Genomic DNA, 14,087 nt, shown 5'->3' on the forward strand with positions numbered 1-14,087 from the left:
CCGCTGCTTCCTCTGTAAAATAGGGTCACGGTGATCTAATCACAGGGCCACTGGGCAGATTAAAGGAGATGTCACCTTGAAGGCCATTCATCCAGAGTCCTGGTATAATACATAGGGCACCGGCAGATGCTCGTGTCTCTGCTGTAAGGACAGCCAGGGAAAGGGGGCTGAGAGGGTCCCTGGCCCAGCAGGAGTCTGTTTCTGAGCACAGGGAAGAGAGCAGCACGGGCTTCCCCTGGCCTTTCCCCTGTCCGGCCCTGGGCTTCCTGCCAGCAGAACCCTCTCCCGCTTCCTCTATCCAGGCCATGGTGGCAGTCACACAGTCACTGTCTGCGGTGCTGGGGGCAGCCTGGCTTGGGGGAGCTGTCGTCAGGCAGCCTGCAGTGCTCACTCCAGGGCTGGAGGTGAAGCCACTGCATGGCTCTGCTGGCCCGGTCCTCGCTCTGTGAGCCCTGTTGTGGCCCTGCTGCCTCAGTCCCCCATCTCACATGCCTCTGCCCAGCCCCTAGGGGCCCTGAGGGTTGGAGAAAAACCTGTCTGGGCAGCGCAGGACTGTGTGGGACCCCTCTCAGATCCCTCCTGTCCTCGGGGCAGTGGTCATTGGCAGCTGCTGGGTGACGGCCAGCTGCCTTCAGACGTTTCTCTCAGACTTTCCAGGCTCCAAGCGGGGTCTTTTCATACAGGCAGCCTCATTTAATCACCCTAGTCAAGGGTTTAGGATTGTCTCCATTTCACAGAGGAGGAAACCGAGGCTGGAGGAGTCAGTGACCGTCCTCAGTGGTGGCGCCTGTCCCCTTTGGTCCATCCCCCACCCCAACAGCACCCAGGGCTGGCACAGGGCCCATCAGAGACTGTGGGGAGGGGAGGGTATTGGGGGCTAAGGCTGAGGCCTGGTTGAAGCTCGAGGACGGGCTGGCCAGGGGCCAGGTTGTTGTGGCCCAGGTTTCTACCAGCATCTTCCAAACAAATAGACTGGCAGATGGGCTGGGGCTCTGGACCCATGCATCTGGCCTTCAGAATTGTTTAACTTTTTTTTTTTTTTAAGACACAGTTGCACTAGGTCGCCAAGGCTAGAGTGCAATGGCACGATCTCGGCTCACTACAACCTCCGCCTCCCGGGTTCAAGTGATTCTCCTGCCTCAGCCTCCTGAGTAGCTGGGATTGCAGGCACCTGCCACCACACTTAGCTGATTTTTGTATTTTGGTAGAGATGGGGTGTCATCATGTTGGCCAAGCTAGTCTCAAACTCCTGACCTCAAGTGATCCCCGCCTGCATTGGCTTCCCAAAGTGCTGGGATTGTAGGCATGAGCCACTGTGCCCAGCCCAGAATTGTTTAATTTGGAGGAAGGGTCTGTGCTGCCCGCAGCAGGCCCCGTTCACCCCTCCCACAGGTGCTGACACTGGGCCCACTGCTTGCTGGCTGGCAGGTTGGCCTCCACCCCACCTGGCCCCCACCCCCGGTCACCATCAGGTATTGGCCCTGGAGGGTCCTCAGCCCATGCCTCCGGAGGGCAGAGGCTGATTCTTTTTTCTTTCTTTCTTTTTTTTTTTTGGAGACAGAGTCTCACTCTGTCGCCCAGGCTGGAGTACAGTGGTGCAATCTCAGCTCACTGAGCAATTCTCTGCCTCAGCCTCCCAAGGAGCTGGGATTACAGGCACCTGCCACCACTCCCAGCTAATTTTTGTATTTTTAGTAGAGACAGGGCTTCATCATCTTGGCTAGGCTGGTCCTGAACCCCTGACCTCGTGATCCACCTGCCTCGGCCTCCCAAAGTGCTGGGATTACAGGCATGAGCCACTGTGCCTGGCTGGGCAGAGGCAGATTATTCTTTTTACTTGGCCTGGTGGAATGTTTGGGGAGGGCCTGGCCAGAAGAACAGAGACAGGAGAGCCAGAGGGCACAGGGAGTGGCTAGTGCCCATTCTCTCCAGATTACATAAAGGGGCTCTGCAGCCCAGCCTGTACACACAGCATGGCTGCCTGGGTGCTTCTCACGAGAGCTGGGTAGCTAGCACTGGGCATGGCAGCCCTGCATGCCATAGCTGGCCCTCCCCGCCTGCCCTGGGGGTCCAGACAGGCCTCCTCAGACACCGGGAGAGGAAGGGAGGAATGTGGTTACCTGCCCCTGGAGCCTTGGGTTCCACAAGAAGCCACGGTGGGCCTTGCCTGGGAACAGGGAGGAACGGGGCCTCTTGTTGGTTGCAGGGACCCCCACCAAGTCTTTATCCCTTTGGGGTGAGCACTCACCCTGCACCAGGCTCCCTGCGAAGCCCTGTGCGTGCAGGGTCTTGTGGAGATGACACCCTGGGGGGTTCTCTCCTTAACCCATTTTACAGATGTGGAATATGGGGAAGTGTCATGGACGAGGCTGCCCAGCTTGGGAGGCAGAAGCCTAACCCTGAACCAAACCCTCCCCTGCAGGGGCTGCCCTCGGGAAAACCCTGCAGTGGGAAGGGGTCATCCAGGATGGTTGAGGGGAGGAAGGATGTTCAGGGGCCCTTGGAGCCCCTAGCCTGTGAGCTTAGGCAGGAAAAGTGCCCCAGGGCCTACATTTCCTGGGTGGCTGTGGCTTCCTGGCATGGGGGTCGATGGCTGGGTCCTGCCACCTGTTTCTCTTCCTCTTTTGGCCCCTTACTCAGCGAGACCTTGCAGGGGTGGCCCCTACTTGGGTCCTCCCTCACATGGCACTTCTGCTCTCAAGGAAACAGCTGTGGTTTGCAGAGGACTTGCCCCCTCCCCATGTCCAAGGCCATTGCCAGGAACCAGATGAAGCCGGCCCTTGTCTTTAGCCCCTGTCCCTCTGCCTGTCCTGGTTCCTGCCCCAGGCCAGGGGATGCTCACTGGAGCACAGAAGGAACAAGAGGTGGGACAAGAGGCAAACCTTGGGGTCTCCTTGCCCAGGGCCACAGCTCCCAGCCCCAGGGGCAGCCCGTGTGAGGGCACAAACCAGTTGTCTCTGCTCCCCTGGGATCTTCCTGTCCAGAGGCCGTGAGGCTTCCAGGGAACCAAGTCCCTCGAGGTAGGTCTGGGGCTGTGGGAAAGCAGCCCTCCAGCTGAGGGCCTGCCTGCCTCTCTCGGGCCTCTAGCTCCCCATCTGTACCCAGCAGTGACTTCGAGAGGAGCTAGAGGTGGGTGAGGAGGGCCAGGCCTAGAGCGGGGTGGGCAGTGTGGCCAGCAGTATGAGTACCGCTCTGGGGCTCAGCCCTGGCTCTCCCTCTTCCTAGCTCTGTGTGGCCCTGGACAAGGTGCCTGTCCGTGGCCTCAGCTTCTCCATCGCTGTGGTGGGGACAGTAGCACCTGCTGTTGGGAATGAAATGCAGATTGGAGATGATGTATGAATAGTGCTTGCTCAGTATGGCATTGGGCCATGGTAAGTGGAGTGCCTGCCTGGGGCTGGGCACACAGCAGAATGCAAGACAGACAGCTGTTCCTGAAGGCACCAGGAGCGACTCCCGTGTTTGTCAGCAGCATCGCTAGTCAGTCTTGTTTCCTGGTTTCCCCCAGACCCTAGGAAAAGGCCCAGGTGTGTCCACCTGCCTTGGACAGCTGCTGCCTCAGAGAGAGAGGCTGGCGCTGCACCCTCGAGGACTGTGGGGGTCTGCTTCACTGACCTGGGGGGCCTCCCCTGACCCACTGGGGCTGCCTCTGCCTTCCTGCATCGGGAGGCTGGGTGGGGGACCCTCTAGCCTTGTATGGAAGGAGTGTGGGAGACAGAGGAGGACAGCTGGGCAGCGGGACCAGCACAAGCGAAGGTGGGAGGTGGGAGGCAGGAGGCACATTTGGAGACAGAGGGAACGCAGAGGATGATGCTCCCTGTGGTCAGGATGGAGGGTGGAGCCTGGCCTCCTCCTCTTGGCATCCAGGACTGCAGCCCCTCAGGAGGGTTCAGCCTCTGAGCCCCAAATGGATGCCTGGGAGTGGGGCCTCCCCAGGTGGCCGCTGCAGCGAAGGCATCCCCTTGTGCTCAGCCTACAGTTGAGGGTAGGAAGGAGTCTCTGCCGCGCCTGGGCGGGGATGCTCTGGGGTTGGCTGTCCTGAAATAATAACCAGGTGTGGCTCCCACCAAGCCCAGACAAAGAGGGGCCGGGGCTGGGTAAAGGCTCCAGGACCCACCCCACTGGCCGTGGCCTCTGCTATGGTGGATCTGAGACAGAGATGGCTGGCCAGGCCATGGCTGGTCCTATTCCCTAAGCCTCAGTCTGACACCCCCAGGCTGGCCACTTGCCACATGAACACAAGCCAGGGACACCCCCAGCTCCCGTGGCCTCAGGCCCAGGTCGTGTGGGTGCCAGCGATGAAGGCCAAGGGCCTGCGTTTGTCCTGCCTGGCCCCGTGCTGGCGGGGGAGGGGCCGGCCAGGCAGGCATATGGTTCGAATTATTCAAACCGCCTCTTGGCACCTTAGCCCTCAGCTGGGGGTGTGCAGGCTGCCTGGATGGCCACCCCAGCCCCCCCGCCACAGCCCTGGGGTGACCCCTCCACCCCCCTGCCCTCCAGAAACAGAGCCTTCTGCTGCCAGCTCCCTCTGCCTGGGCCTTGGGTCTCTGTTGCCAGGCATCTGGTCTGGTAGGGAAGCCAGCTCTGCCCTGGCTCTGCCCACAGCTCTGCCCACAGCTCTGCCCACAGCTCTGCTCCTTCAGACCTGGCAGGCTGTGGGGGGCACAGGTGGGGTAAGACAGAGGCGGCTCAGCAGAGCCTGGCTCAGGAGCCCAGTGCAAGCTGCCCTTGGCCGCGTTTAAGTCTGGATTTCCGAAGGGCTGCCCCATGGCCCTCTGGTCACCCCACCTTCTCCCCCAGCTGCTTGTTCAGGTCCCCACATTGGCTTTGAAGCTAGACAGTCTTGGGGTCAAATCCAAGTTCCATTCCTTGTGAGCTGAGCCTCAGCTTCCTCATCTGTGCCATGGAGGAAGTGCCCACCCACGCAGGGAAAGCCACAGTGACCCTGCTGGGGCACAGGTCACGTGGCTGCCATGGCAGAGGTCTCTCCACAGGAGGGCCGCCATAGGCTTTGAGTTGTTATTTTCTAGCTTGAACATTTTGCAATCTTGACAACACTCTGGAATCAACTGACAGTGGCTTTTCTTTTTTTTTTTTTGAGACGGAGTCTTGCTCTGTCGCCCGAGCTGGAGTGCAGTGGCCAGATCTCTGTTCACTGCAAGCTCCACCTCCCGGGTTTACACCATTCTCCTGCCTCAGCCTCCGGAGTAGCTGGGACTACAGGCGCCCGCCACCTCGCCCGGCTAGTTTTTTTTTTTTTGTATTTTAGTAGAGACGGGGTTTCACCGTATTAGCCAGGATGGTCTCGATCTCCTGACCTCGTGATCCGCCCGTCTCGGCCTCCCAAAGTGCTGGATTACAGGCTTGAGCCACCGCGCCTGACCTGACAGTGGCTTTTCATTTCCCCGCCTGTCCGCTAGCTTTTCCTTCTTCTCATGGTTCTTTCTGTGAAAGGTCTGCAGCCCTCTGACTTCCTCCAACTCCACCCGCCGCTTGGGAGCAACGAGGCTCCCCTAAGGATGCCAGAGGCTCAGCTGCCTAGGGCTCTATGCCTGGGCTGCCATTGGTGTAGGCGACATGATCTGAAGGAGGAGGCAGCCTGGTGAAGTGTGGCCAGCCCCGAAAGGGAGCCCAGAAAGCAGAGCCCGGACCTCACAGCAGGCTGAGGGTGAGGCCTGGCCCATAGCTCCTGCCCCTCTGGGGAGCCTCTGGGGGCGTCGGCTCAGTGGAGGTGGGGACATGCCTTGAGCTTCCTGGGGAGGGTCCAGTCAGGACCAGGAAACATCTCTAGGGGCAGCCCACGGCCTCCCTACAGGTGCTTCTATTCCTCACTGAGAAATCCTGCAGGGTCCTGCTAGGGCTGGGAGAGGGGTCACAGGTCAGGGGTGGGGAGCTGGAATTGCTCCCCGGGCAGCACATTTTTCTTCTCTGAAAACTTATCTTAGCAAAGAGACCACGAAACAATCGCACTCTTTTCCGGGCCTCTGTCGTCCCCAGAAGGCCAGCCCGTCTCCTCGGCGGGGGCTCCGAGGGGGCCGGGAAGACGAAATTTGTAAAATGTCTGTAGGAGGGGAAGAAAGGCGCTTTGTGTGGGGCCGGGGCCCTGGCCATTGGTCAGCTCCGAGGCCCCCAGCCGCTCCCAGAATGCTCCCCTTCCCAGGGAGGGCACGCCTGCCAGCCGAGGCCAGCCCCAGTGGTCCCTGCAGCCCCCTGCGCCCCTGTACTCTGCGTCCCGTGTCCAGGCCACCCAGCCTCCGAGGACGCAGGCCAGGCGGGGTGGCCTCCCCTGGCCTCAGCATGTTTCTCTACTGGAGGAAGCGGGGCACCTACGAGCTGGCGGCCCTGCCCAGCGACCTGGCCGAGCTGGAGCTGGGGACGGTGGAGCGTTTCTCGTGGAGCTCCACCCTGGACATCATCGAGGACCTCGGGGGTAGGTGCGAGCCCACCTCCCGGGAGGACTTTCCTCAGGCTCTGGCACTGGGCCTGCCCAGCCAGGGCCTGCGGCCCATTCACACACATATGCTGCTGATGGTCACTCGCTCCACAGAGGTGTGGGGTCCAGAGCCACTCCCGAGAGCTGCTGCTGGTGCAGGAGAGGGGCCCGCAAATCAGGACCCTGGGGGCCAGAGGGCAGGCAAGCAGCCGAGGAGGCTGTCCTTCCTCCAGAGCTGGCCTGGCTGGGCTTCAGGCCTGGCCTCTGCCTCTGCTCTCCCCCCGCCCCCAAGATCAGGCCATGACGTTTTCTCAGGGCTGGGTGGTGTAATGAGATGTTCTGGAACATTCATGTTCCAGGCCCCAGTACCTGGGTCATTTCTCCTTTTGTCCCCATTTTACAGATGAGGAAACAGAGGTACAGGGAGATTAAACCCCTGAAGAGGCAGGACGAGCTCTCGGGGACGCTGAGCCCCATGGCCTGTCTTTAGAGGGGTAGGATGTTGGGCTGCTCCTGGGGGTGAGAGGCCGGGGAACTGTGAATGGGAATAATGATGCCTTGGGGGTCGTTGGAGGGGCTGAGAGCACTAATGGGGATGACACACAGGGAGACTTCAAACAGCGGTGGCAGAGGCAGGGCGCAACTGTGCTGGCTGTCGGGTGCCCATTCTGTCAGCTCAGCTCAGCTGCTCGGCACTGTGGGCTGGGGACCTGGCTCTGTCAGGGTGCTTCGGTGCAGTGACAGAAACTTGAGTCCTGTCCGCAGAAGCCACCACAGTGCCGATCTCCAGCTCCCAGCACTGTGGAACTGTCTGGGGCCAGGGCCTGGGCCTGAGTTCTCTTCTCCATTAGCCTCATCCTCGGGCCCAGGTGCTGGCCTCCCCCAGGCCACAAGCCCAGGGAGCAGGAGCCTGTCCTGGATGAGTCTCCCTAGCCTGGCATGGTCCTTCCCTGAAGCCAGAGGCAGGGAGAGTGACGGTTCAGTCTGGGGTTCACCTTGGGAGGCAGGAGGGAGCCCGCAGACCATACAGAGATGGGTTTTGAAAAGGGAGGTGCTTGGGAGGTGGAGGCAAGAGAATCCCTTGAACCAGGGAGTTGGAGGTTGCAGTGAGCCAAGATTGCACCATAGCACTCTAGCCTGGCGACAGAGCGAGACTCTGTCTCAAGAAAAAAAAAAAAGAGAGAGGTGCTGCTCCCAGAAGAGAGGATGACGCTGGGTGGGCATGAAGGCCAGGTGTCCCTACCTGTGACCAGCTCCCCACTGTGGAGGAAGGGGAATGTGGCTGCTTGTTGGGAGAGACAGGTACAGGGTCCCACAGGCCCCAGCAGCTCCAGGCACCATCAGGGTGTGTGCAGGAGGCAGGGAGGGCCTGAGGACGTGAGAGGGGCGGCCCAGCTGCCCAGCTAATGGAGGCAGTGGGGATGCAGGAGGCAGCACGGGATGTGGGGGTGGGGTGGGGAGGAGCGTGGCAGCTGGTGTTGGGGGGCAAACTCCCCTCCACCCTCAGCTGGGCACTGTAATGGAGTTGGAGGGTGGGATGGGGAGCAGGCTGCTCTATTTCTTCACCCGGCAGCTTCCTGCCTACCTGAGACAGGTACGGAGCTACAGGACCCAACAGAGCCAGAGACTTGCCCCAGGTCGTTTAGCCACCCCAGCCCCAAGCCAGCAGGGCCAACCAATGGGAGCTGTGTCCCACCCCTTGCCCCCACTCAGACTGCGCTCCCCTGGGCGGGGTGGGGCAAAGTGGGGCTGCTCGCCCGTCTGCAGAGGCAGGCCCTCCTTGGGCTCTCTTAATTGTTTTCTACATCTCAGTCATCCTGCTGGTCCCTCCCCCTGGGATGCCCTCACAGCTCAGATGCAGGAGTCACATCTGCAGCTGGGACTGCAGGCGCACACCACCCTGCCTTCCTGATTTTTAAACTTTTTTTGTAGAAATGGGGTCTCTCTATGTTGCCCAGGCTGGTCTTGAAAATCTAGGCTCAAATGATCCTTCTGCCTTGACTTCCCAAAGTGTTGGGATTATGGATATGAGCCACCATGCCTGGCCTCAAGAGCTCTTTAAACCCAGGCTCTTGGAATATCCATGCCCATTGTCTGAGTCAGGGCCATTCTTGGAATCCCCTTTATCCTGGTGAGGGGTGGTGAAGCCTTTGAGATCCCAAGTAGTGACACCCAGATACACCACACACACCCTCAGCCTGAGCACCAGAACTGAGACCTGCTCACCGACGTGTGCGTGCCCCAGCTCTCCTCGGAGCCGGCAGAGAGGCCCCAGGGAGCTGCACACAGCGGCTGGCTCACAGCACGTGAACAGATCTCATGCGTGAGCTGAGGCGGCTGGGTGGGTGAGCCTGGGCACGCGGCTGTCTGTGTGGGCTCTGTCCTCTGTGCCAGCCAGACCCTGGCCGGGGCCCATGCACAGTGGGCCGATGCCAGCCCAGCCTGTGATGGGGGTGGGACTGTGCTTGGAGCGTGACTGTCGGGAATCGGGATCTCATAGCCATTTCTGCAGCCCTGCTCCTGTTCCGCCCTTGGTCACTCTCGGTTCCTCTGAGGAACCTCTGGAGGAAGCCCACGGTGGGCAGATGGGCAGGCACCCACAGCAGCCTCAGCGAGAGGAAGTGGCCGGCTGGCCCCAGGCCTGTGTGCAGAGCTGTGTGGACAGTTTATCGGGCCCCAGGAAGGAATCCTGAATGTGTCCTCCCACTTCTTCTTACTGAGCTCGAGCAGTGTGGGTGGGTAGGACGATGTGCAGCTCTCTGGTCCCTGGGGACTACGCCAGCGGTAGTTCTGGGCTGTAGGCAGAAGCAGTGTCCTGGCCATGGTCCATGCCCCTCCCTGCAGCTGAGTCGCCACTTCACTGTCCTGCCCCCAAGGTGCCCCATGTCGCTTTGGGAAGGGGATCAGAAACACATTTCCTTCCCAGACCTCCTGTGACGCTCCAATCAGTGTCCTGCATAGGGAGTGGCGGATGTCCTGGGACCAGCAGCCATTTACCCAGGACATGCCCCTCTGGCGTTTGGCCAGGTTGAGGACAAATCTTGCCCTTCCCCAGGTGCTGCGGACAAGAAGTCCAGCCCCAGCATGGCCTGCAGCAGCTGCCCAGGCATGGACGAGCGCCCAGGAGGGTGGGGCTCATGTGGGAGGGGACATTCAAGGCCACAGCTGCTTCCTGAGCCGGGCAGCCTTTGCATGGCCAGGCCTGTGGTTGGGAGGTGGTGGGCAGGGAGGTCCTGTTTGCTTGAGACAGAAGTGTTCATTGGAGTGGAGGGTTCAAAGGTGAGGGGCTTCCCTGGAGAAGATGAGAACGAGGTGGTTTTCTGTGCACTTGTGTCATCCTGGGGCCCGTGGGGAAAGGGGACACTCATGTCATGATGAGGGACCAATTCATGTTTTCCAGACAGCTGATTGTGTCAGGCTGCAGGAGAGCACTGTACTGTAGCCTGGTGGTTAGGAATGCAGGCTTGGAGGCTTACACACTCACAGCCTCGTTACTCTCATTACTTTTGTAACCTTGGGCAAATCTCTCTACCCTCCAAGCCTCAGTTTCCTCATCTGTGAAATGGGGACAATGATCATTCCTCTGCAGAGTTAGACGGTGAAATGACACCGTCTATGGACAGCAGAGTTCCCAGCAGGTGCTTGGCAAGTGAGAGCTGTGGTTACTGTGTGTCGCTCCTGAAGCCGTCTAATGGGGAACTGTTGGTTCAAAGGCTCAAGACAGTGGGAGTCCAGCAGGGACACATTCACCTGGAACTGGATATCTGACAATAGGGAGGCCTTCCTGAAGGCAGCAGCCTTCAGCTTGGGCCTTAAGAGTAGACAGGACGGCAGCAGACAGCGATGGGAGGATGCTGGGGGAGGGCAAAGGAATAGAACCAAGAAGGGCTGGGCTGGGATCAGATCAGTTGTGTCCGGCAAGCAGCAGAGTGAGGGGTCTGGGGTGAGGCGACAGGGAATGGTGGGGACTGTGGAGGCTGGAAGCATTTGTGCTGATCTGAGGCAGACACAACTTGGGAGCTGGAGCCATCCAGAACATGGGTCCAGAGCTGACAGGCTCCTCTGGTTTGTCAAGAGAAGCCAAAAATATGGATTTTTATGTGAAATCTCTGACTTTTCAAAGTTGGCAACCAATTTAAATTCTTTCAAAACCCTGTGCTCAGCCAAACAAAACATGTCTGCCGGCCGCTCTGCCCGCGTCCCGAGGCCCGGTTTTGGTAGAGATCATGGTCAGGACAAAGCCAAAGTGGCCTCCTGTGACTGAGACAGGGTTGGGGGAGAACTGGCGAGTGGGCTCCTCTGCCTGGCTAATGGTTCTGGCTCTCCCTGGGACGGTGGGTGGGGGAGCCAGGAGGGCAGCTGGGCTGTTGCAGACCTGGGGAGGCAGAGTCTGGCACACAGTGGCGGGAGTTCAGGGTTCCAGGTCTGCTTAGCGGAGGGGGGAGTTCAAGATTCCAGGTCTGCCTGGAGGAGGAGGTTCAGGGTTCCAGGTCTGCATGGAGGGTAGGTTCAGGGTTCCAGGTCTGCCTGGACAGGGAGGTTCAGGGTTCCAGGTCTGCATGGAGGAGGAGGTTCAGGGTTCCAGGTCTGCATGGATGGGGAGGTTCAGGGTTCCAGGTTTGCCGAGGGGAGGGGGAAGTTCAGGGTTCCAGGTCTGCCTAGGGTCAGGCTGAGGTCGAGGAGCAGACACTGCTCAGGCTGTTCCACATAAGAGGGGTTGCTACAAAGAGGCAGGGCTCCCCAGGGAAGCCCAGGGCAGGCAGAGAAGGCTGCCCCCCGGAGCTGCCCACTCTCACAAAGCTGCCTTCTCCTGCCCTGTCTGCTCTGGGGTGATCTCCACTGAGTGGCTGCTCCCCTTGTTCTTGCTCCCCAACGATATTGGGGCATCGTACCCATTTGGACTGACTCTCAATGGACTCAAGGCTCCAGGGCCCACCAGGAGTCCTGCCTGTGAGCTCCTGTCAGGAAGGGGGTCGGAACCATGTTTCCTTCCCAGGCCTGCCTCAATTCACAGTCTCAGGAGAGCAAATCTGACTGGCTGAGCCAGGCTGTGTAGATGGCTCAACAACTCTAATCTCAGCACTTTAAGAGGCCACGGCAGGAGGATCCCTTGAGGCCAGGAGTTCGAGACCAGCCTGGGAAACGTAGTGAGACCTCCTTTGCTATAAAAAAATTAAAAAGTTAGCCAGGTACGGTGGTGTGCACCCGTGGTCCCAGCTACTCGGTTGGCTGATGTGGGAGGATCACTTGTGCCCAGGAGGTCGAGGCTGCAGTGAGCCATGATCACAACACTACACTCCAGCCTAGATAACAGAGCAAGACCCTGTCTCAAAAAATAAATTTTAAATTAAATTAAACTATGTCCAGGGTATGGTATCACCTGATACAATATGTCCCCCTTGCCAGGCCCACCCTTTCCTCAAAGGCTGTAGATGGGGATAGGTGACCTGCAGGAGAGCTCATGACAGGCCTGTGGTGGAGACTACTTGTCCTGACCCCACCCCCAAGCCCCACAGGCCCCTCTCTGGGCCCTGAGAGCTACCGGGGTCCTGATAGATTTTTCTTCGTGTCTGCAGTCTCTAGGAGAGAGGAGCTCGCCTATGCAATGCAGGAAGTTGCAGCTTTAGAGCAGAGCACAGAGGGAATCACCTCCCAGGGGAGCCAGGACCAGGGGGTCAGGAGTGTAGGGTCTAGAAGGCAGGGTGAGCACCTGGAGCCTGCTGAGACCTGGGGTCAGAGACCGGAGAGTTCAGGCAGGTAGACCCCAGTGCCAGGAAGTACCAGGCAAAGCACAAGGAATTCCAGAACCCAAGTGGCATAGAGGCCACAGGATAGTCAGGCCCGATGGTGGCTGTGACCTGAGCAGTCATGGGGGGATCTAGGAAGCTGGTGAGGCAGACCCAGTGGTAGAAGACATGGCCCGGAGCCTTCAGAATATGGGGCTACAATCCAGAGGCCCTGGGGCAAAGGGTGTGAGAATCTGACCCCAGGCCCAGAGTTTTGAGAACGTAGGGGCCTGGAAACTTTCCGGGTGGACAGCAGATATTGTCCTGCTCAGCTGGAGAAGTCCCAGGCTGGGTGCATGGGAAACTCCCCCAAAGCTGGCTGAGGGCTCCAGGTCCCCGTGGAAACGCAGATGGCAGAGGAGGACCTGCTGGAGTCATGGCAGACAAGAGCCCCGAACCCCATTCCACCCTCAAGTCAGCTTCCTCCCAGCAGGCAGGGACCTGGTCACAGTCCTCACAGGGCCATCTCCTGCCTCGGTTGCCTCCACCTCCAGCCTAGAGGCAGGATGGGCATCACTGGCCCCTTGGATGGCTGAGAGCAGAGACTCGGAGAGGAAAATGAGCACGGTGTGGAGGTGAGGTTGGGCCGGGCCTGAGGGTCCTGAGAGTTCCTGTGGGCTGTGCACTGAGGAGGCCCAGGGCCCTGGGCAGCTGCTTCCCTCTCAGCCTGGAGGCCCCGGGATGCCTGTGGCAGCCCCTCTTCGAGAGCCCCCTCCCCAGGGCCATGCAGATGTGCTGCTCCCCAAAGGGCTGCCCTGCCCACCAGGCCCCCTGTGAGCTCCCCAAGGCTTGTCAGGGTCACCAATGGGTTCCCAGCACCCAGCTTAGAGCTTGGCTCATGGGGACCTTCACAGGATCTTTAGTGTGTTTGCTGAATGATCATATCCAGAGAGCTCAGGAAACCTGGGATCCATGCTACTTCACTGTGCCAGGAGTCCTTGGGGCAGGGACCAGTTTCTGGTCACCTGTGGGTCCCAGGGCCCAACCCATGTAAGGAGTCCATGCAGGGAGGCTCCAGCTGAGAGGTCCTCCAGTGAAGGGGTCAGGGAAACCCACCCTTAGCCTTTGGGAGAGGGGCCTGGCCCCGCTGGAAGCTGCATCTTCTATACCTAGGTCTTGTCAGCCCAATGCCTCCTGGCACCAGTGCGCAGGGTGGGATGGGGGTCCAGAGGCAGGCTCAGGAGCACTGAGCCCCCGCAGACTCTTGGTCACCTCTCTGAGGCTGCTTCTATAGCCCAAAGGGTTTGCTATCTCCTGATTCCATTTACATAAAGTACAGGACCGGGCAGACAAATCAGTGTGTTGGAAGTCACGGCGACGGTGCCCTTGGGGGAACCGGCTGACACGAGGGAGGTGGCGGGGACTGGGGGCTGGGTGGCGACGCTCTGCCGCTCGGTCTGGGCGCAGGTTATTTTGTGAAAGTTTCCCGAAAATATGTTGAGCTGTGCTCGCAGGACAGGTGCACTTCCCTGTCCGCGTTTGCACTTCAATAAAGTTTAAAACTGTGAACCAGCAGAGAAGATGCAGCAAGAGCAGTGGCAGGCGAGTCTCTCCCAGTGACAGCCCCCACCCTGCGCGGGGCAGCCTCCGTGTTGCCATGGAAACTGACCTCGGAGACAGCGATTCTGGGCTGGGGTGGGGGCTCTCCGGGGTCCGGACCTGCATTCCTGTGGACAGGCACCCTCCGCGTGGATGGCACCCTCCAGGCCAGAGCCGTGCGCGCTTCCTGAGCCGCCCTGCGGGAGGTGGAGGCAGCCTCCGGACCGCAGCGCGCAGGGGCTGGGGAGCCGAGGAGGGAGGGGTGACACCGTCGGCGCCGAGGCCCGGCAGCTCTCCCGTCCCCGCCCCCCGAGGCGGGGCCTCCGCGGTTC

The 14,087-nt window shown here is 59.9% G+C and overlaps 1 protein-coding gene across 1 annotated transcript in view; it reads left to right on the plus strand.

The window, feature by feature from the left end:
• Window positions 1-3,002: 3,002 nt before the first annotated feature.
• PLEKHG5 (pleckstrin homology and RhoGEF domain containing G5) overlaps window positions 3,003-14,087 on the plus strand; it is a 47,370-nt gene continuing 36,285 nt past the window's right edge. Inside the window, exon 1 of the mRNA XM_017856070.1 lies at window positions 3,003-3,020. The gene's annotated coding sequence lies outside the window, so the exon portion shown is untranslated. The remainder of the gene's footprint in view (window positions 3,021-14,087) is intronic.

The sequence above is a fragment of the Rhinopithecus bieti genome, unplaced genomic scaffold (genome assembly GCF_001698545.2).
Source record: "Rhinopithecus bieti isolate Rb0 unplaced genomic scaffold, ASM169854v2 scaffold_40368, whole genome shotgun sequence".
Taxonomy (NCBI): Eukaryota; Metazoa; Chordata; class Mammalia; order Primates; family Cercopithecidae; genus Rhinopithecus; species Rhinopithecus bieti.